The 21,676-nt window shown below is 44.0% G+C and overlaps 1 long non-coding RNA gene across 1 annotated transcript; it reads left to right on the top strand.

Moving 5' to 3' along the window:
* Positions 1 to 7,277: 7,277 nt before the first annotated feature.
* LOC309335260 lies at positions 7,278 to 11,688 on the top strand. The gene is made up of 3 exons (XR_014153430.1): positions 7,278 to 7,491; positions 9,943 to 10,018; positions 10,931 to 11,688. It is a non-coding gene; the product is annotated as an uncharacterized lncRNA (long non-coding RNA).
* Positions 11,689 to 21,676: the final 9,988 nt, after the last annotated feature.

Here is a 21,676-nt window from a genome sequence, read left to right as displayed (position 1 = left end):
ATGAGCAACATGCACCGCTTCTCACTGATACAGATGTAGCCTGCCATGGCAACTGGTTCTTGTGGTTCTGGAAGTGTGAACTATGCCATACTAATGAAGGAACAAGCAGCTGTTAGCAGATCCTACCTAATCCCTCTTTCTCATGTTCTTTGTTGGGGCAGGAAGATGAAGTAGTACTCCACCCTATCCATCCAGATCAGGGCTACATAAAGAGCCCATGGTGAAACTCATTGATCACATGGTTTGTTGACGGAAAGTGCTAAGGGGCAGCTTCCTTTCACCATAGAACACTGGTGAAGAAGCCTGAGCTTCTTGCCTCCGTAGATGTTGCAAAAGGGTTTGGGTTAATGGTGGTGCTGTGTACAGGGATGCATGCGTCATTTTTAATCTTAAGGAATCAAGAGGAGTTCACAAGAAGATAGTAGCAGGAAGAAACTTTTACCAGGCTAAAAGATGAAAAACAAGTTTACATCCCAGCAAAGTCTGGAATTCAAAAGTAATTTTGCATAGTTTACATTTCAGGAGATTTCATCCCTCCTCTTCTTGCCTGAAGATCTGTCTCTCCAGTGTCTGCTTTCCAAGCAAGGTTTTTCAAGAGTCAGGAATTGTGCAAGAGACAGTAATTATATATTTTGGTCTTTCAAATGTGCATTTCCTGCCTGTAGAAACATTCAAAACGGCAGAAATACAGTAATGGAACTGTACAAATCAAAGATAGTGGATTAGCTCCAAGTGGCTTCAGAGCTGCTTTTGAAAGTTAATGGCAGATAATCTACATCTAGAAATTTACAGGTGGTGCTATACTTTTTCTAGATCTTTCACAGGCTTCAGAAGCTTTCAACATTGTTGATCATTACAACTTAAGAGGTGTGGCTGGGGTGTGGGTTCTGTCTTAGGTTATTTTGGACCTTCCTAAATCTGAGGGTCCCCAGGGTGCTGCTGTGTATTCAACAGCTTGTGAATATGCCTGTGAATTACTGCAGGCTCAAACCCATTTAATATTCATGTCTGTCTTCCCCAAACTGGTGCCCTCCGGATATTTTTGAATCTAATTCCCATCAGACCTAGCCCACATAACACATTGGCCATGCTTTCTGGAGTTGATGGGAGCTGAACAACTGGAAATGATAATCTCTTAATGACTGGGGTTATTAGCATTTTTTTAGGTAATATCCAATTCTGTTTTTCTTTTCCTTCAAACTCAGGAGCAGCTGATTGGGTTCTAGATTATGTCATATGGTAATTAGAGAGAATATAGATCAAACACACTGAATTTGTATCTGGGCAATATGGATGTGATTATCATTGTGGATAACATGAGACCTCAGATAATGTGAAATTTGAACTGGATTTCGATTTTTCTTAACTGGATTCTCCACCCCTTTTTTTTCTTTTTTCTTTTCTTTTTTGAAGAAGAAGAAGAAGAAGAAATAAAATGAAATAGACAACTCGCCAGATCCAGTTATAGCCGAATAACTAGCCATTCCTTCTTCAAAGACCTAGTATCTATCATGCATATTTATGGAATGCATTAGATTGGCTATTGCAATGCATCTTTCTTGGGACTACCCTTTAAAAATGCAGTTAGTGCACAATGCTGTACCCAGAGCCGTCTTTCCCATTGGTGTTAGTGGTTCATTGCGCCAGGGCGCCGGCCTCTCAGGGGCACCCTAGCGAGTGGGGGAGCTGCGCTGCTTTGCTGGCAACCTCCCCTTTCCCTGCATGCATGCCAGCTGCAACCTGCCAACTATATGGCTGTGCAGCTTCCTTCCCAAGCCTCCGCAGGAGGAGAGCGATCCCCACAGAGGCTTAGGATGGAAGCTGTGTGCAGCTTCCCTCCCAAGCCTCTGCATCTGCTAAAGACGACCCTGCTCCCAGTCGTTGTCCTCCTCCTGTTTCCTGGCGAAAGGTGGTGCACAGCCTTTCTGGGCTGCCTTCCTGGGCTGCCTTCCTTCTCGGGCGCATGTCCACCAGCATGTTTTGCTGCTTGATCGCCGCCGCCACGCTGGGGGTCGGGGTGGTGGGGGAGGCAGAGGACATTTCCCACACATCCCTCCCTTGTTTTGGATTTGCCCAGGGGGGCGCCAGAGGGATGTTTGCACCACGGTGCAGGATATGCTTAAGACGGCCCTGGCTGTACCATGCCAAATGACAAGAGAAAGGCAAAGATAGCATATAATGTAAACATAATATGTAACATGGCTGCATGTAAGTTCCCAGACCCAATTCAAGATGCAGGTTACCAGTTTCCTACAATGTTATCTATGGCCATGTCCCAGCATACCTCAAAGAGATCTGCTTCAGATTACATCAGCTGACGAAGTCTGTAAGAACATGGAAGAGCAGGAATTTTCTCAGCTGAGGCACCTCAGCCAGGGAACTGCCTCTCAAGGGCATTCTTGGTCTGGCTCACCTAACATTACAGGATTTCAGGAAGAGGGCAGGAGCTTTCTTGTTCCAGCAGGATTTTAAAGATAATTGGTGTTTTTTATTGGCTGTATGTCACGTTTTGGGGGTTTTCAAAATCACTGCTCAGAGGTTTTAATAAATGTTATTAGTTTTCTGGGAAATGTTTCCAGTCCTTTTATGAACCTGTGATCTGCTTTAAGCATCCTAAAAGGGAGGCGAAAGCAGGGCAGGGCACTAGCAGGGTACTCATTATTGACCAACAGAAATGAGGCCTATGGTTTAACTCACCTGTTAAGCGTTCCATTTGTAAGCTTGCTTGTTGCACTGCTTGTCAGTTTGTTGGTACTGAGGTATTAGAATGAAATGTGGTTCACATATTCAGCACACCATTCCTTTGAGTAGAAGTATGCCCTAATTAGTGGGACACAGGTGGTCTAAACCACAGAGCCTAGGGCTTGGCAGCTCAAATCCCCACGACTGGGTGAGCTCCTGTTGCTCGGTCCCTGCTCCTGCCAACCTAGCAGTTCAAAAGCACGCAAAAGTGCAAGTAGATAAATAGGTACCGCTCCAGCAGGAAGGTAAACGGCGTTTCAGTGCGCGGCTCTGGTTCGCCAGAAGCAGCATAGTCATGCTGGCCACATGACCCGGAAAGCTGTCTGTGGCCAAATGCCAGCTCCCTTGGCCTGAAAACGGAGATGAGTGCTGCACCCCATAGTTGATTTCAGCTGGACTTAACCATCCAGGAATCCTTGGCTGCGATGCACCAATTTTCAAAGAGACCAAGAAACATGTAAAACACATCACAATGTGTATGCCCCTTGAAAGCTGAGCTACTGGGATTAAAAGTTAGTGCACACATTCAGAACACCACTTTTAATTTCACGTATGAACCCCATCTAACTCATCACACCTGTTTTCAAGGGTGAATAGACTGTAATGCAGCAACATCTAAAGGCCTCTCAAGTGCTATGCTTTACTAGTATGAATAAATATAACTAATTATATGCCATTACCACTAATTATATGCAACCACCATCCAGGCTTTTCTTTAAGAAAATAACAAAGGCACTTCTATAACTTCCTTAGGTTGTCTGCTCCAACATCCAGCTTTTCTTATACTGGGAATCTTCCTGTCTGGGTTTGCTCCTTCTATATTATATAATAAAAGTAGCAAAACAGAGGTGAAGGTTCTGCAGATGATTTACGTTACAGAGAGGCAAAGATTGGTTAGCAGCTATTAAGATAAACCTCCCAACCATAAGCGCACTTGGCAATGGATGTGATTGTCTAGGAAAGTTGTCAGCAGGATTTCCTTCTTTGGAGCTGCCAAAGGCGACTATTGACAGACATGGGCTTAGCTACAGCAAAGAGTGTCTCACTACACCAGGGTGGAGCAGAGGCATTTCCAAGCCACTTGTGAATTCTCTTCACCTTATCTCTCCCCCAGCCTCACAGCCCTTGGCTTTGTCTGCATTAGTGGAAGTCTGCAGAGCAGGCAGGAAGAGTCTGGGCAGCCAAAGTTTGTAGTGGGAATTGTGAGAACAGAGGCAGAATGTGAGGAAATGGTGGGGTGTGTGCCTGCTGGCCAGCTGATTGGGGAGATCGGGGGGCAGGGGAGGGGAGCAATTTCTGTTCCCCTGGCACTGTTTTGGCTGCTACAGTGTGAACTTGTATAAATGGACTTCTTATCTCGCAGGCCATTTCATGTTTGCATTAAAGGGAAATAGTCTGCAGTGGGGGGCGGGGGGAGGGAAATCTTGATAAAATATTTTGTTGGCATTGTGAAGAATACTAACTGCTTCTAATCAGCCAGCTGCCTTGTCACATCAGGGCTCGCATATTTCTAGAGTGAGCCACTTCTGTCTGACACAGAAATATAGAACAGCGGCATATTATGTGGGGGTTGAACTGTTCGGAACTGGCTTTATAGTGGTAGCGGACCATTTCTCACTCTTTCTCTCTCGTCCACACAGACGTTCACGACGGAAGCAAGGCTCGGTGTTCCATCTCTGGCAAAGCCAGATTTGTGTCTGTGTGTCTGTGTGTCTGCGTGTGCAAATGTGATTTTTCAAGAACTGGTGTGGTGTAGTAGATAAGGCAATCCAATACACTTTTGTTGGGGAGTAAGTCCCTTTAAATTCAGAAGGTTTTTCTTCTAAGTAGGGATGTGCAAATGTGGCTTCATCTGTCGCTCATTGGCACTTTAATCCAGTGCTTTCTAAACCACTACAATTGATTTACTTTGCCCAAGACTTTCTTCCATCTTTTCAGCTACTGATGTGGAAATATGCATTTATTTATTTCACATATCTCATAGCACACAATGGGCGTGCATCATCATATATTTACAAATCGGTTACCATCTCTGTGTGTTTTCCTATCAAAGTTAATGAATTCCCAGAGGAATAGCCCCTTGATCCTTTCTCAGCACAAACAACAAAGAGTCTTAAATAACATACATCACAAAGCAATTTATGTTTTTAAGCATAATGTGTGAATATTGAAATAAAAAACCCTCTCACATTGTAGAGAACTAAGTCAAAAACCATTCATACCAAGAGTCTGTGCTGTGATAAGGGTTGAGTTGGGGATGGAAAGAATCTGCTTGATAGTCCATTTCCACCAGATTCCTCTAGATTCTGTACAAGGGAGACATATACAGTGGTACCTCAGGTTACAGATGCTTCAGGTTACAGACGCTTCAGGTTACAGACTCTGCTAACCCAGAAATAGTACCTCAGGTTAAGAACTTTGCTTCAGGATGAGAACAAAAAGCATGTTGCAGCAGTGCAGTGGCAGTGGGAGGCCCCATTAGCTAAAGTGGTACCTCAGGTTAAGAACAGTTTCAGGTTAAGAACGGACCTCCTGAACAAATTAAGTTCTTAACCCGAGGCACCACTGTATAGGACTGTGTTGCACAAATGTAAGCTAGGAAGCCCTAAGTGAGGAAGTCTTACTGTAACCAAATATTCACTGGGCATGGGCAGGGAGGGTTAATTCTGTCAGTTTTTGTTTCTCTCCATTTCTCATTTTCCAACCATAAATCCAGCATTTTTGTATGCAATGGTCCCAAATATACACATTTTGTAAGCATTTCCCCCTAACAGAACACATATTTCTGTGTTATTTTCACAAATACATGCATTTCTATGCCCACTATCACCTTGCATATGCATTTGTATACGCATCTTTTGGTTGCAGAAGTGAATCACAACATTCAGAGGAATGCGAATTCCAAAAGGTAAGTTTGCTTATTGTTTCAGGAAGTGCAAATAGGTAGGTTGGGGGTGGGGGGGCGGAATGCTAACTGTATACGGAATTTCTCTCTTCTTTCTTGGAGAAGGCTGCTTCTGCTAGGCCTGGTCTACCTCCCCGGCACCAACCCTCCATTCTCTGCCTCTCTTTGCACACCATGGGCTTCCAGCACACCTGTATTCATTCATCTATGCTCTGCTGGGGAGAATCTACATTGGGCTCCCACACCATCACAGTGTTTTTCTTTGGCACCACAACATAAAGCAGACATCTAGATTTTCACTGTGCCACTTCCTGCAGTAGATGCCTTGCTGGCTCACCAGTCTTTTGAACGCCCACATCCCTGGCTACTTCCATAGCAGCGTTTTCTCTGCTCAGGCTCCTCTGCTTACGTTTCTCCCAGGTCCCTGTTTTGAAATCTTAATGGCTGGCACTGGGCTCTGCAGAGTGCTGTTAATATCAGAATAGCAGCATGGTGCAATCTGCGTGAGGGAAAAGATCGTGCATGCTGAATTGCATCAGTGAGGTACTTTTGCATAACAAGCCGGCTAGTTTCTGAAGTTGAACAACCGGGAGCAGGCCACACCTTCACTTCCCTGAGAAGACTTTCACCTGAGGATTACGCTGTGAAGTTATTATGTCGGATAATTCAGTTTGGCACTTGCTGTTTAAAATGCTAGAGGGAATGTACCAACTGCAGAAGTCTCTAGTGTTTTGAGGCCTTTTGAGCCTGATAAGTCTAAGGGAGGCCCAGTCGCATCTTGCTCTGTGCGCAAAATACGAACACTGCAAAATTCTGTCAGCATGTAATACATGGGGAAGTGGGAGACTTTGCTTTATTGCAGGAGTGCATAGGGGCCGGGTGCTATTGGTTAAGCCCCTTTCATTTTTAAAAACACACACTCTGTGTTTAGGAAAGAAGTACAGAGCTTCCAATAAATATATTTTAAAAACAGAAAAAGAAAGTTCATGTAATTGGTTGGGCGCTGTTTGGGGGAAGGAATGTCACCCTCCTGGCATAAGACACTCTTCTGGAATAGCACCATTGTCATCTTAAAAAACAAAACAAAACAGAAAATGTTTATATCAAAACTCTGTTTCCCCCTCAGAAATCCCATCACAGCCACATAAATGCAAATCAAGCAAGGATCTGAAGCAGTAAAAGAGCATATAAAAGGAAAACAAATGTGCATTGATTGTGCAACAAGCTGATTGCACAGAATGGAATTGATAGATACTGAACCAGCTCCTCTGAGGGCAGCATAGATTTTCGCACTGTCTGGAGAAAAAGCAAATTCCAAGTAAGGCTCCCATTCATTCCCAGAGCTCTTCTGAGAAATTTGCCTTGCAGCCTCTCTGACGCAAATCATGGATTTCCTTACCCCTTGTTGAACCAGCGCAGCTTCCTTTGGGTAGTACCAGAAAGAAAGCTCTTTTTGTTCATTTCATTGAGCAGGACTATGCCATTGAACAATCCCCCCCACCCTCCATTTCTTAATTGATGTCCCCTGCCTATGTGCCGTCTGGGCTCACCCCTGCTGTCTAACAAACTGCCCTGACATTAACCTCATGTTTTTATAAATGACAGACTTCCTCAATTCAGCAAAGCAGAGCAGCCCTTTGGAGTGAAAGGAAGCACATTAATCTCCACCATGTCAGAAAGAAATGTGCATTTTGCAATGGACGTACCGCCACATGTCTCTCAGCCTTGGAAAAGGAGGAATTGATGAGCAGGCCTTGAGACAGTGTTGAGAAGAGGGTTGCTAGATTGCAGCTGGATGGGGCAGTGGAGATCATGGGTTGCGTCTTCCACACTCTTCAAAAATGGTAAGTATAATCATGGGAGGGCAGGGTTGAACTTCCTTGGAGATGTGTGTGCATGTCTGTATATGTGTGCACACGTATTAACCCTTTCCCCACACCAGTCTCCCGATCCAAGTTGGTCCACCCTTGAAACTGCCATTTGCTCTACAAGGCAAATGATAGAGGTTTCTGGTCCAGGCATCAGGGGAAGCAAGGGAGGGAGGACAGATGGAGCAAGAGACTTTCAAATGACAGAGGGGGCTGGAGATGGAGAAGTGAAGGTCACAGGCAAAGATATTGTTACAGCGGTAGCAAGATTCCAGGGCTCATGGCACTTAACCAAGGTTTGTGTTTCTTTGGAAGGAGGCACAGCGGAAGCAAGTGTCTTTGAGCAATATATTTTATTTTACACATACAACCTGAGCTTTGATGGAGGCAGTGCAGAACTTTACACCTCAAGCGTGTCTCACATTGCTCCTCTCGTAGCTTCTGCAAGCTTGGGTCCAAAGCGGCTGCCAGCCATGCCTCCTGATCTGTTGGTGCAGCACACATGACGTTCTGGCACCTGCTTTCTCCTCCTCAAAAACCCTTGCTCAAAACCTCAGTTTAAAAGGACACCTTTTTTCCTTTGGGGACATCACTCCCTTTGTTACCTCAGCAACCTCCCCCTCCAGGCACCATCATATTCTGCCTGGCTGATGGCTCCCACTATCAAACAAACCAAGCTATTATAAGCCTTTTGTATCTTCAATGACCCACCCCACAGTACAGTACAGTACCATAGCTATGGGTGGGTTAGCTGGGTTTTTTGCCCTGGGTGAAGCCTCCAGAAAAGTGCCATTGAGGCTCCCAGTCTCTCTCTCTGTGTGGATGCAAATACGCATGGGGAAGTGCCAAATTGGGTCTTTGACGTGGGTGAAAGAAACCCTTGTTTTGCCCCTGGTCTCACTCCTGTCAGCAACTGGGCTGCAGCTCCTGCACTTTCTGGGCCCCACAGTGAGTTCATGGCAGGAATCCGGCCTTGAAGTAAACAGTGCATGTTACCAGCCTTTCCTGGTCCAGCAATGTCTTCTATGGACAATTGCAAACACAAACACATGCCTCGACCCTTAGGTCTACCCTGGTGATGTACTTAGGACCCAGATAGGAACAGGTGACTTAGGTCAGGCCCACCAGGCTCATCCATCCAAGTACTAGTAATACAGACCAGAGGGCACAGCGAAAATGCATTTAGACTCTGTATTAGTTGATCACATGGCCCTACCAAGCAAAATATAAAAACAAGTATGTGTCTGATGTTGTGAGAGACGCTTACAGTAAGGATTGGAAATCCACAGTCGACTATTCATAGATTAGAACTATATAAAGATTTGTATTCCTGCAACATCTTAGAAGCAAGATACATTAATGGGCACGTGGGTGGCTAGGCAGATTGGTTACAAAAATTCTGAGTGATATAAACTACAGATGTCTGGCATGACTACATAGTCATTTTTGTTTATTCTGATTCTGGCACAAACCCTAAATGAATCAGTTAAGATTGATCTGTTAAGTTTATCTGTATGAAGAGCAGAGTATGACAAGGATATAGAGGACAAATCTGTCTTGCTGTCTCTACCAGACCTTGCGAATTAGGCCCATCTTGCCCCAAACCTGATCCACAACTCATCTCTATGGTCTGTGTCTAAGGCATGCCCTTGAAAGCACAATGGGAATGTGTCAAATCAATAGATTCCTTCGGAGAGGGGTGCAGGAGCTGTACAAATGTGGCTACGGCCAACGTAGAAGAAGCTGGGTGGGCTTCAGAGCTGTTGAGCTGCAGAGCTCGTCCCAGCAGCTGATGAACTTGGCATGATCCTACCAAAGTACATCTCACTATAAATTTGTCAGGCCTTCTATGGTCCTGTAGGATTTGGTTGTCTCAGCAACTGATTAGTGCTTTCCTAAGGCAATAAGCTTCAAGGAAGGAAGCAACTTAGGCTGTGGGTAGGTAGAGAAGGGGGGGGTGGATATTCCATTTCCTGTGCTGTTTTTGGCTGCCTGGCAGAAAGGAATCAAAGTTCCTTTCCTCCTCCACAACTACTACTATCTGTTGAAGGTGGACTTATGCCAGAGTATGGGAGAGGGAGGGTAGAGAGAGAGTACATGTTTGCTTGTGTGCTAGCGTGTGCCAGTGTTGTGTTGTGGTGTGCATTGTATATATGCACAAGTCTGGGAAATAATGTTCCAGAGAGTTGTATATAGTGGGTTGAGTAGACCCATGACGTAAGTTAGTCATGGCCTTTCATTTCTATGATTCTACTCTGAGTACAAGGTAGTTTAATACAATCCAGCATGCATATTGTGGGGAGGAGAGAGGGAAAGAAAGAAAGAAAGAAAGAAAATAAATGCTTACATGCATTTTCTAGGAAAACTCCCTTCTTAATGCTTGCATTATGACCTTCAGGCTCTATACCATCCATGTTCTTCACCTAGATCTCCAAGAAGAAGGGATGCAACAGAGAGCTGGAAGGAGAAAAGACTGAATGCTGTTATGCATAAGGAGTTGCTGGTAGGATATGAAGTTCAAAAACCATCTAGGAATCCACTGATGCACAAGCTGGAGACTACCATGGTCTTAGCTAACTGGTCCTATACAACTAGAAATTATTTGATAGGCATTTGACCATCTGCAGTGGAGTTTTCTAGGCAGAGAGCAGAGGAAATTTCTTGCATAAACACATACTTTTCATTTTAGGCTTTCATTTTCCCTTTGAAGAGAGTACCAGAAAAACAGCAGAAATGCCAGATACTGCAATAAAATGTACAGAAAACACACACAAAATGCATTTCCCTTTAAATGTAATTGTTTGAACTAACACCAAAAAATGTTCATGCAAAGGTATTTCATTTTTTCTTTTTTAATGCAATAAACCAGATGCAATAGCTAACATGAGCAGGAGGAGTAGAGGATGGAAAGGCTCATTCCTAAAAGAAATGATGTCCAGTAACAAGGAACAGCTGAAGATCTGCTCCCAGCCCTCCTCCTCCTCCTCCTCCATTTGCCCTTTGGGTCAGTTCACATTTTTTTTGAATCCTGATTGCCGAGAAATTGGAGGCTTGTGTTCCGCTCAAGGTCTGACTTGTTAATGGGAGGCCTGAGGCAGCGTGCATTGAAATATGAGGAACTGTATTACAAATGCCATCCTAGGAGTTCCACTAAAGTTTTAAGATTTGGGAGAGAGAGAGAGAGACCAGGGGTGCGGGAACACTTTCTGTGACCATATAGAATAGCTGAACAGCTGCAAGGCAAAACCTCAGGGACTCCCCTGGTTTCTCCTTACTGAGAAAACATATGGAGCCTAGACACATGTGCTTCCCATGTGGAGGCTACATTTCATGCATGGTTTTTATGTGTCTAAGTGAGTGAAGTTTGGCTCTCTCTCTCTCTCTCTCTCTCTCTCTCTCTCTCTCTCTCATATAGGTGATTTGTTTCAAAGCATACAGAAGACAGAAACTTCTTTGAACGTTACACTGAATGGCATGAGATGTGAGGAATTTGTTTCTGAATGTCATTCCCTGGATCTTTTAACACCAGGGATGTGTAGACATTGCCAGCGTAAAATGCATCTTTTTCTCAATTTGGATTGAAGCAGATTTGGGGAGAAATGCGCCAGAATGCAGTATTTCCAGGAAAGGACAGGATAGATATGGATTGTGGCTGAATTTCTACATACACCACTTCCCAAACCAGTGATGGGAGAGCACTGGATGCCAGGTAAACAGGAGTGTGTACACAGCCTCTATGTATTTGGAAATCCAACAAAGCACTCTGTGGCACATCTTCGATACATCTGTCGGCGTATTAGTGCATGTGATTGGACACTCAAGTCAGCTAACTTTGGGGAAAATAATCATAACATTGCAGCAGAACAGTTCTTACCCACAATTAACATGGAAAGATGTGTGTTGTAGAATGAATATTCACACATGTGGAGGGACAGAATGAAGAGGAGTATTCAGAGGAACAAAACACATCCTAATATTCAAAGCAAATGTTCTAGCCATACAGGGCATCACCAATATTTGGCGGACAAGATGTCTAGTGTAGGTGGTGAGGGGCAAGGTGCATGGTACATACAGCTCTCTTCTCCAGTACCTCACCACTGCTCTCTGTCCCCAGCATCTTCCTCCTGAGGCAGCCACCTCACCCTGCCTAAAAATAGAGCTGGCCCTATATCTGTCCACCCACTGTTAAATATAGGTTGTCTTCTTCTTTGGTGATCACTCATTGCCGAGTAAGATTGTAGTGTGCCTGCACATGAAAGCTCATGCCAATAACAAATTTAGTTGGTCTCTAAGTTGCTACTGGAAGGATTCCCCCCCCCCCAACTACAGCAGTCCAACACAGCTACCTACCTGTCTTCCATAAACATGGTTTTAACAGTGAGTCCATAAGTGACTGTGGAGGCCAATTCTGGACCCACACACCCTTCCACAGTGGGGACATTGGTTTCCAGACGGGAGTTGATCATGGTGAGGGTTTGCCAAATGTGCCTTCCTCTTAGCACATTTCTCCCTTTCATCCTGAATTTGAGTGTCTTCAAAGCCCATAACACCTTTGGTAAAGGCTGTTCTCCAATTAGAGACTAATGTTTCCCGGTTGTTAGTGTTTATACTACATTTTTTTAGATCTGCCTTAAGAGAGTCTTTAAACCTCTTTTGTTGACCACCGGCATTACACTTTCAATTTTTAAGTTCAGAATAGAGTAGTTGTTTTGGAAGATGATGACCAGGCATCCAAACAACATGATCAGCCCAACAAAGTTTATGCTGAGGAATCATTGCTAAATACAGGTATACCCATATGGAGAGCTAACAATGGGGAAGACATCAAGCCCGCAAACCCACAGCCACTTAGCTGGGGGACTAAGTCCTATTGAACTTAGTGGGGCCTACATCTGATTAAGATTGCACAATAGAATCAACATAATAAGCCATTGTAGCAGAAAAGACGAATCGGCACCAAGCAAGTCTCCCTGGGGTGAACATTCCACATGCAGAGCGCCGCCACTTAGGAAGCCTGGTCCTCAGTTGCCCCTCCCTGCACTTCATCTGGAAAAGAGCCTTTATGTACTGCAGGCATAGGGGGACATATTTCAGCCAAAAAAAACACATTTCCCTCTGAGCAGAGATCCAAAAGCCACACACCAGTGGCAAAAGTGGGCAGAGCAATGAATGTAAATGTTACCTTTTTACCGTGGGCTCATTTCTACACACACTCCTCTGTATCCGGCAAGCATTATCAGAGTTCAATGGCACATTCCAGCCAGGCAAAAACACCAAGGAAGGGTTTGGAGCAGAACCAATAAGAGATAAAGCTTCCCTCCATAGCTGCAATACCCTTATTCTTCATTGCCTCCCCCACTGCAATTAGGTTTGAGGGAAAAGCCTTGCATTAGCTCCAACAGAGGACTAATGGTTGCCAGGGAGCTTCCTTGAGATCGCACCCTCCTCCTCTGCTCTCTCCAGGAAAATCACACACAAGTTAGACCTGATATAAGTGAAAACCATTATTTCATGCCTGGCAGGTGTGAATGGGATTGCTGGACATGCATGAATGTTTGGTTGCAGTCATGTGGGGTGCCCAGGACTTTCTCCAGTTTGGAGATGTGGCCCCCTGCCCCCTCCACTGGTGCAACTGGTGACTCAACCAGCTGAAAAAAAGGTAACCCTGAGATGAAAGAATAACAGTAGGGAGCAATATGAGTGGAGCGTTCTCTCCCTCTCTATGCCAGTGCTGAGTGGCTTTTAACCTTAACACAAATACAATGCCATGAAGGGCAAAGATGACACTATAGGGAGGAAGCAGCAAATTCTTCTTAATTTAACTGGATGGAGTCCCTGCTCTTCTAATCAGATAAGATTCCTCTGAGGAGGAATGGCAGTACTCTGCAACATAGGCAGCTCATTAGCCATGGTGAAACCTGTTACTAAAGGAGAAGGCATCAAGAGTTGTCTTCCAAGCACTGTCAAGGAGGGATAAACACTGCACGTTCTGTCCTGATGAGGTGAAAAGTGATGTTTAAATGTGTGAGAGAGTAGAAACAGATTGTGACCATTTGCCTGCCATTCCTTTGCTCAGATTTCTGGAGGAAAAAAGCAAGAGCGAGAGAGATGATTTCCTGTTTGGAATCACCTGCTTCTGAGAAATTTGCCCAGATGAGACTTGAGCAAAGAAACCTCGGCTCCAAAAGGAGCCATGATACAGCTGTTATTTTATGACTGCTGCCACCTTTTAGACTATTTGTCACTAAATATTTGGGGGCCCCCAAATCCTTTTCATAAGCATCTTTGGGAGGAGTGGAGGTTGCCAAAACATCTTAACTAACCTTGTCAAACAAGCAAATATAAATGAGGCTGGGACTCTGGAGATGTAACAAGCAGTGCCTCTTGGGTATCTGTCAGGTGCTGGGGAAGCATCACATTTTGAATTGTTGTATGAGATGAAAGATGTTCTCTCTCTTTTTAGAGTTGCCAGGTTTCCCCTCCCCCATCCTTGAAAGCTGGCTGACAACACCAATTCAGCAGACAAAGCAAAAAATTGCTCAAGCAGACTTTCTGCCCTCTTGAAACTGGTGTGGAGATGGGTGGACATACAGAAAAAGCCCTTGCCTATCGTGGAAACTGTCCATATCTTCTCATATCTTCATTTCCATTTCACTTGGCCACACTGAGGCTAGTATTCAATGTTAGTCCTACTCAGAGTAGATCCATTGAAGCTAATGAACATGACTATTATAAGGCCCATTAATTTCAATAGCTCTATGCTTAATTGACTACAATGCTGAATGCCTGTGGTCACATGTCAGGAGTCCATGCCATGACTGCCTGTGTTACTGGTGGCACTCTGGTTTTCAAGAAAGATTAGGCAAGGAGTCTCCATTTTGGCACCCACGAGCACACATGTGGTCTCAGAGGCCATCCCTGGTGTCCACAGGGTGCCCCCTCCCCAAAATTAGGCTTGAAATAAGTGTTGTATCATAGCAAATAGAATAGAGGTTAGGAGGCATAGCAGTTTCTCCTGTGGCCACAAGCCCAAAAAGAGAGGTGCTTCTGAGTTAGGCTGATATAGGAAGGAGCCACAGGGTGGAGAACTCATAAGAACATAAAAAAGAGCTTGCTGGATCAGGCCAGTGGCCCATCTAGTCCAGCATCCTATTCCCATAGTAGCCAACCAAATGTCTATGGGAAGGCTGCAAGCAGGATCTGAGTGTGACTATACTCTTCCCACTTGTGATTGTCAGCAATTGGTATTCAGTGGAAGCAGCCATTGTGGCTAATAGCCATTATTAGACTTATCCTCCATGAATTTGTCTAATCCTCTTTTAAAGCTGTTCAAGTTGGCAGCCTCTTGTACCACCTCAGTTTTATGTGGTTGTCAAATGATGCAGGTGGTAGCCGTGGTGCACAGTGACTGTTGCTTCCCCCTTGCTAGGAATAGCTGTACCTGCTGAATTTCTGCTTGCTAGCCCCAATGCATGGATGTGTTTCTTGGCAGGGAGAGCCTTTCCACAGCTACCACAAACAAACCAGCCAGCGCCATCTGCGAAAAAGCAGCAGGAATTTTTCCAAAGGGATTTGGTCTCTGAAATAACAATCATTACCTCAATTTTTCCCTTCTCTGCAAAGTCAGAAGCAGAAAGACAGAAGGCCTTTGGAATGGCTGCTGTTCTGTGAAAATCGAAGGGCAGCTCAGAGACAGAGGAATGCTTACAGAAGTTAAGCTACACTGGGTGAAATGTGTGTCAGAAGGAAGGCCGCCTAATTAAAGGAACTTTGTGAGCCATAAATCTCCCTGAAAAACAGAAATGTTTGTACCAGAGAAACACAGCAGCCTCTTCCTTCCTTGTGACGTTCAGCTATCTGTCCTAGCTTCCAAAGGTACCCCAGCACAACAATAATAATTTCCACTCCACATCTCCACTCAAAATGCCTCCCTCCCCATAGCAACCTGTAACTGCTGGGGCTTTTAAGTCCTTCTGTATCAAAATATACAGGGAAGCATCAAATGGAGACGGCAAGTGTAGGTTTTTGTTTGCTGAGACAAGAACAAGATGACTGGGGGATTTGTAAGTGTACAAATCCCATTGTTTTTAATTATAACTTGCACTGGGAAGCTTCCCCCCCCCACCCTTGCCCAGTAATTGCCGTTTTCATGGAACAAGTCTGGGACACTTGCCTTCTGTTCTCTTCCTGTTCATGAGGTGTCTCTCTCTGAACTTGTCACATCCATTATCAAACCTCATGCTCTATCTACCCTATTCTTCAGACAAAGGTATGATTTGTAAGAAAATACCCGTATTCCTTTAACATGAAATGCGAAAAGGAGCCTAGGAGAAGTCCTAGCTGCACAAGAATACACGCCTCTGCTCCCTTAAAACCAGACCCGGAGGGGCAATGAAACGGTTCAAACATCCCTTAGCAACAATTCCCAGGGAGGCCTGTGGGTATTTTCAATGGTCACAAATGATATGTGGTTACTGTTCACAACTAATGCAAGTTCTTTAAACTCAAGAACGTAATGTAAAAATGCAAACGAGATCATGAGACGCAGCCCTGTGGTTTTCAGATTTTCACCCACAGAAGAGGATGCTAGCCTTCAAAATCGAGGCAGGGCAGACAGGATAAGAGGAAAAGGGTTCCCATGGAAGACCGACTAAGGGTCAACAAGGGAATGGCTCTGGTCAGCAAGATAAGTATTATGCACAGCAATCCAACTGATGTCAGCAGCTATATCTTTGCAAGCATCACAGTCGTGGTGATTTGTATGGGGGGATTTCGAACAGAACAAAGAAGGGGCTTTGGCTTTATAATTTACGCATCTCGTGCTGCAGGGTCACAAAGCTAGCATGGAAGCTGGCATGGCATATTTACGGTACATGAAATATATGACTGTGTGCATTGCTAAAAGCAGCTAGACAAATTATGGGACACTGAATAGGAGGAGGTTGTGAGCAATTCTAAAACTCTAGACATGTTGTTGGGCCATTTGGACAGGGCCCAAAGCTCTTTTTCCTATGTGTCTACTGGGACTCCACACTTTGGATCGTTGAGGCACAACTCCTTGCACCACAGCTGTAGAAGACATACTTCCCATCCATATGGCCTCAAGTTCAAACCTAGATATCTCTACTTGCAGATTCAAAAAAGAGAAGAGCTAAGAAAACAAAAGAGGAACTGCTGCCTGATTGCTAGGCCAAAGAGGTGGTCCTCATATGGGAAAACTGAGGGCCAGTCCACACTTACTGTTTGCCCCATTCTTTCCAGGCACAGATCCACACTTAAAAGCTCCATGTCCAAGCAGTGATGAACATCTGTTTGGGTCTTCCCAAATTGGATCAGATTAACTTGAGTCTTGGCTTTTAGTGGATACAGAAGTAGCAGCTAGAACATCCGGGACCAGGGTGAAACTGTTCAAAGTTCTGCCTTGTTCCTTCTGCTATCAAGAGGTGTAAGGTTGCTACGTTTATAGTACTGAAATGTAAACATATATTTTTGTATACTATCACATGTGATATATGCCACTCTTTTACTACTGTTTTTAACATTAAATTGTTCTTGCGATTGTTGATTTTGTGTATTGTCCGCATTGCTGTATGCCTAACATTTTGTGGAAAGGTGATGATGATAATGGTCAACGATCATCAACTATAATTGTGCAACCTGAATTTTCTGGTGGGTACTGAATCCTTCCTCAAAATAGTGATAGTTTGGAAGTGCCTTGAATGAGTTGCTGAACACAAGTTGTTTTGCTTTTCATCAGCCTGTAAAGAAGAACTTCCTGCAGTTTGTATGAAAGTGTGTGTGTGTGTGTGTGTGTGTGTGTGTGTGTGTGTGTGATTTTTGTTGTTTTGCTTTTAGTAGTAGTATCAGATACCAGCATGCTGGAGGAAAGAGTGACAGAACATGTGCCATTTCTTGAGGCCTTGTTTTTACTGAAGATTTCAAGAAATAGACTCATATGTAGGAGAGCCTCACACACAAACATTAATTAGCGTAATGACCTACCTACAGACCACATCTGTTGGCATTAACGGGGGACCAATCTGGGGACTAGTCTGGGCTGAGTTTAGGGTGTATGTGCCTTGTTAGGATCAGATGCACATCTGGAGTTGGATGCACAAGAAAAATGCATCTGAATCTCAAATGTCACTTTCTTGGCAAAGGAGAAATCTAATCAGGAAGGCAGCAAATAAAGGAAACATGAATAGGGGGAAAATTATTCTGTGCACATGTAAACATCCCAGGCTGTTGCTCTTTGCTACCACTCAGGCTGGGTCAGGCAGGCAAGCAGTTCAATCTGTTTACAGAAAAACTTAAGTCTACCAAGAAATACATCTCCCATTTCCTGTTCATTGTACAAAGCCAAATGTTGAACAGAGACAGATGAACACAAAGCATTTATAAATCAAGCAAATGTATTTCCTAATTTTTATTTAGTAAAAGAGAGTAAAAAAAAGTGACTTTTATTGGCATCAGTCACAGGAACTGGGAATGGGAGAAGGGACTGCTTTCAGATTAGGTTGGCTTAAAAAATAATAATCATAATGATCTGAATTCTCATGTTTTAAACCAGCATTTCACAAGCTGTGAGCCAGGGATGGGCAGCGGGCCCTGACACTGCAGCCCACCCACTGGCTGCACCATAGCCTTTCGGAGGGGCAGTTGCCAGCAGCAGCTCCTTGGCCCCAGATGTAGTACAGAGTTCACAGGTGCCGTTAGAGCAGATCAGAGAACAGGGTAAGAGTGAGCAAGGGAGAGGGAAAGGACACACTCCTGGATTAGGATTCAGTTTACATTTAAAGGCAAACTTGCCATATTAGTATTTTGCAAAGCAATATGCAAACCACAGTATAGCCATCCTCCCTAATTCACACTTTTCCTGAATTTTGCAATGCATTTCTCCAGCCAAGTAATGTGTACAAAAACACATGTTTTAGGGTAAGGACTAATATTAGTAAAAAAAAGAACACACAAAATTGCATTATATCAAACTTGCAAAATGTGTATATTTGTCAAATGTTGGACTAGAGGTTCTCTAGCTGCAAGTATGTGTGCATGCATGCTTTCTTCTTATTCTTCTTCTTTGGCGATCACTCATAACCAAGTAATATTGTCTTCCATGAACAAGCTCTTAACAGTGAGTCTGTAAGTGACTATGGAGGCCAGTTCTGGATCCACACACCTTCCACAGTGGGGACATAGGTTTTCGGGCAGAAGTTGATCATGGTGAATGTTTGCGAAGCATGCCTTCCTCTTAGCATGTTTCTCCCTTTCATCCTGAGTTCAAGCATCATCACACGCAGAGAAGAGGTGCTCTGGGAATGAGTATATAGGACCATGCATGCATTTGTGCCTATGGCATGTCAGATGTGTGATCCTGGTGCTTCTCATTCAGGATAACTTGTGGTACCATTTCTGAATGCTCCCAAATATATTCCTTCCTGTACATAGAAAATTAACATTTCAGGTAAAAGAAAACACATCTAGACTCATCTATCTGCTATACTAGCTTTTAAAAAAATAAATAAATAAGAGCAAGGAAAGAGCATATGTGAAAGAGCATTACTATATGTGATCCACGCACACATACCCCTAACAATCAGAAGTGGATAATACAGCTGAAAATGAATTTCTTCAAACTCTGCACTCTGAATTGTTCCACAACAGCACTGCTTGCATTCAGCAGTGCTTAAATTTTGCACCAAATACAAGTCACACAGCTTTCACCAGATCCACTCAAACAAACCAAACCTTGGTTACAGCTTGTGGTTGGTGAGGACACAGTTTAACTACGGGTCCTGATTTGGACAACACATGATTATTGTAGAATGTAGAGATAGTAACTAGAGCAAATCTATGGACACCCCTCTAAAGCATCAGTAACATCATTAAAGTAAATGAAGCATCCTTAAAGCAGTGGCAATATCTTCAAGCAGCTATCGAACTAAGTATTGTTATATAACCTACCCGCACATAAACTTGTTATTTTATGTTATAGCATGATTTAATAGATTGTAATATGTTTGTTTGACTTTCAGACACTAGTGTCTTGGTCTTTTCATCTCATGCCTATACCTAGTTATGATTTAAATAGGATAAGGGAAGCAGGAACTTTTAATCTATGGTGTATATGGCTGGGATCCATGACAAACTGGTAGTAGCCACAGGATTGCTTTTGTGGATGTTTATTGGATTTATATATCGCCCTTCATCATAAGATCTCAGGGCGGTCCACAGAATAAAATACAGGATAGATAATTAAAACAAAACAGGAAAACACTCTTCCCATAGACACATTTAAAAGGCTGTGGAATATTAATCAGCCAAGGGCCTTCACAAATTGCTGGGCAGTGGTGGGATCTGTATCCACCACAAAACCGTAACATTACCAGTCTTGGTTTCAGATAATGCCAGACTATGTTTCACACCTTTAGTTCATACTAAAGGTGGCGCTGTGGTCTAAACCACTGGGCTTGCCAATCAGAAGGTTGGTGGTTCGAATCCACACAATGGGGTAAGCAAGTTGATAAATAGGTACCGTTGCAGCAGGAAGGTAAATGGCGTTTCCGTGTACTCTGGCTTCAGTCATGGTGTTCTGTTGGGCCAGAAGTGGTTTAGTCATGCTGTCCACATGACCCAGAAAGCTGTCTGTGGACAAACGCCAGCTCCCTCGGCCTGAAAGCGAGATGAGTGCAGCAACCCCATAGTTGCCTTTGACTGGACTTAACCATCCAGGGGTCCTTTACCTTTTTACCTTTTACCACTTGCGTACAGCAGTGCCATGTCACTTGGTTTTCTCTGAATTTGAGGACTTTATGTTCTGACAGAGGTTGGGTGCAATCAGGAAAGACACCAATACTGTACAATCAAGAAATTAGGAATTGAGACTGTGTGAGCAATATTGCACAATGTTTCCTTGTCTTTAAAAAGAAAAACAAGAAAACAATACTTATCATGGTTGACTTTAATGTGACCTAATTCCCATCTGAGAGGCACAGATGCATATCATTCTTTAGTCACCTGTTATTCATGCTTTTGTCCCTTTCTTTTTATCTAGCCATCTGTCAGATTTTTTGAAAAAACCACTTCACAGATAGCTTACATCTAGTAAACCCCGTACGTTTCCTGCATTCAGTCCCACTCATGGCTGGGCTAGATTGTTGCTACATTCTCTGAGGTGTGGAGCTCAGCCAGCTATGCTGTACAGTGTTGGATGCAGCCCCTGGTTTCTCCCTGACTCATCACCGACTCTCCTCACCGCAGGGAACCAAAGCAATGTTGGAAACTGCCTTACTTACCCAAGATCTGGGGGAAGGGGGTGGGGAAGGGTAGGTGGAATAGCTCATCTCTTTTGGGTCATTTCCAGGCAACCTGCTTATTGAACATCCATCCTGATTTGTTTGCACTAGGTTGTGGGCTGGTTAGATGACATATTGCTTTGGGCTATGGAATACTGTGTCAAGCTGTCACTACCCCACACTTTCCATTGGGTGGGGGAAGCGGGTTTGTTGCATATGCTAATTTATATGGAGAGACACACATTTCAGAAATAATCATCATAATTTAAGCTGAAATACATCTCACCATAGTGGAGAAGACTGCGACCAGGTCCCATCCAACGGCTAATTGTTGATAGATATCAACTCACCTTTGAACTTGGACCAGACAGTCCTTCAGATAGAAGTCTCCAACCTGTCAGGATTAAGCATGGACCAATGGTACCAAATAGTATAGGAAACAGCCCTACTAGAAAAATTAACCAATAAACTGAAACTGACATGGGGGCAAACAGAAGAAGACACCTTCACCCCAGTACGGCTCCCCTTTATCACATACACAGCCCAACAGGACAATGACAAGAATCCGCCAACAGCATATGAATCAATCTGGTTAACCTGATCCAAAACACCCACCCACCCCACTCACACATGAAAACAAAGTTCACCACAGCCAATCACAAACAAACAACCACATCCTAGGCCAACCCCAACCTCTCTCACCACCAAATGAACACAAGTGAATAGTAAAGAGAACCCGCACAAGCAACGCTGACGCAAAACCCCACACATACACTAAGTAGAATAGAAACACCCCACCCCCACTCACCATGCCCCCCTCCACCTCTTTCCCCCTTTCCTTCCTAATGTAACACTAATGTCTCAAC

The sequence above is a fragment of the Podarcis erhardii genome, assembly GCF_964252035.2.
Source record: "Podarcis erhardii genome assembly, chromosome: 2".
In the NCBI taxonomy this organism is placed as follows: Eukaryota; Metazoa; Chordata; class Lepidosauria; order Squamata; family Lacertidae; genus Podarcis; species Podarcis erhardii.
This window is presented reverse-complemented; position numbering and strand designations above follow the sequence as displayed.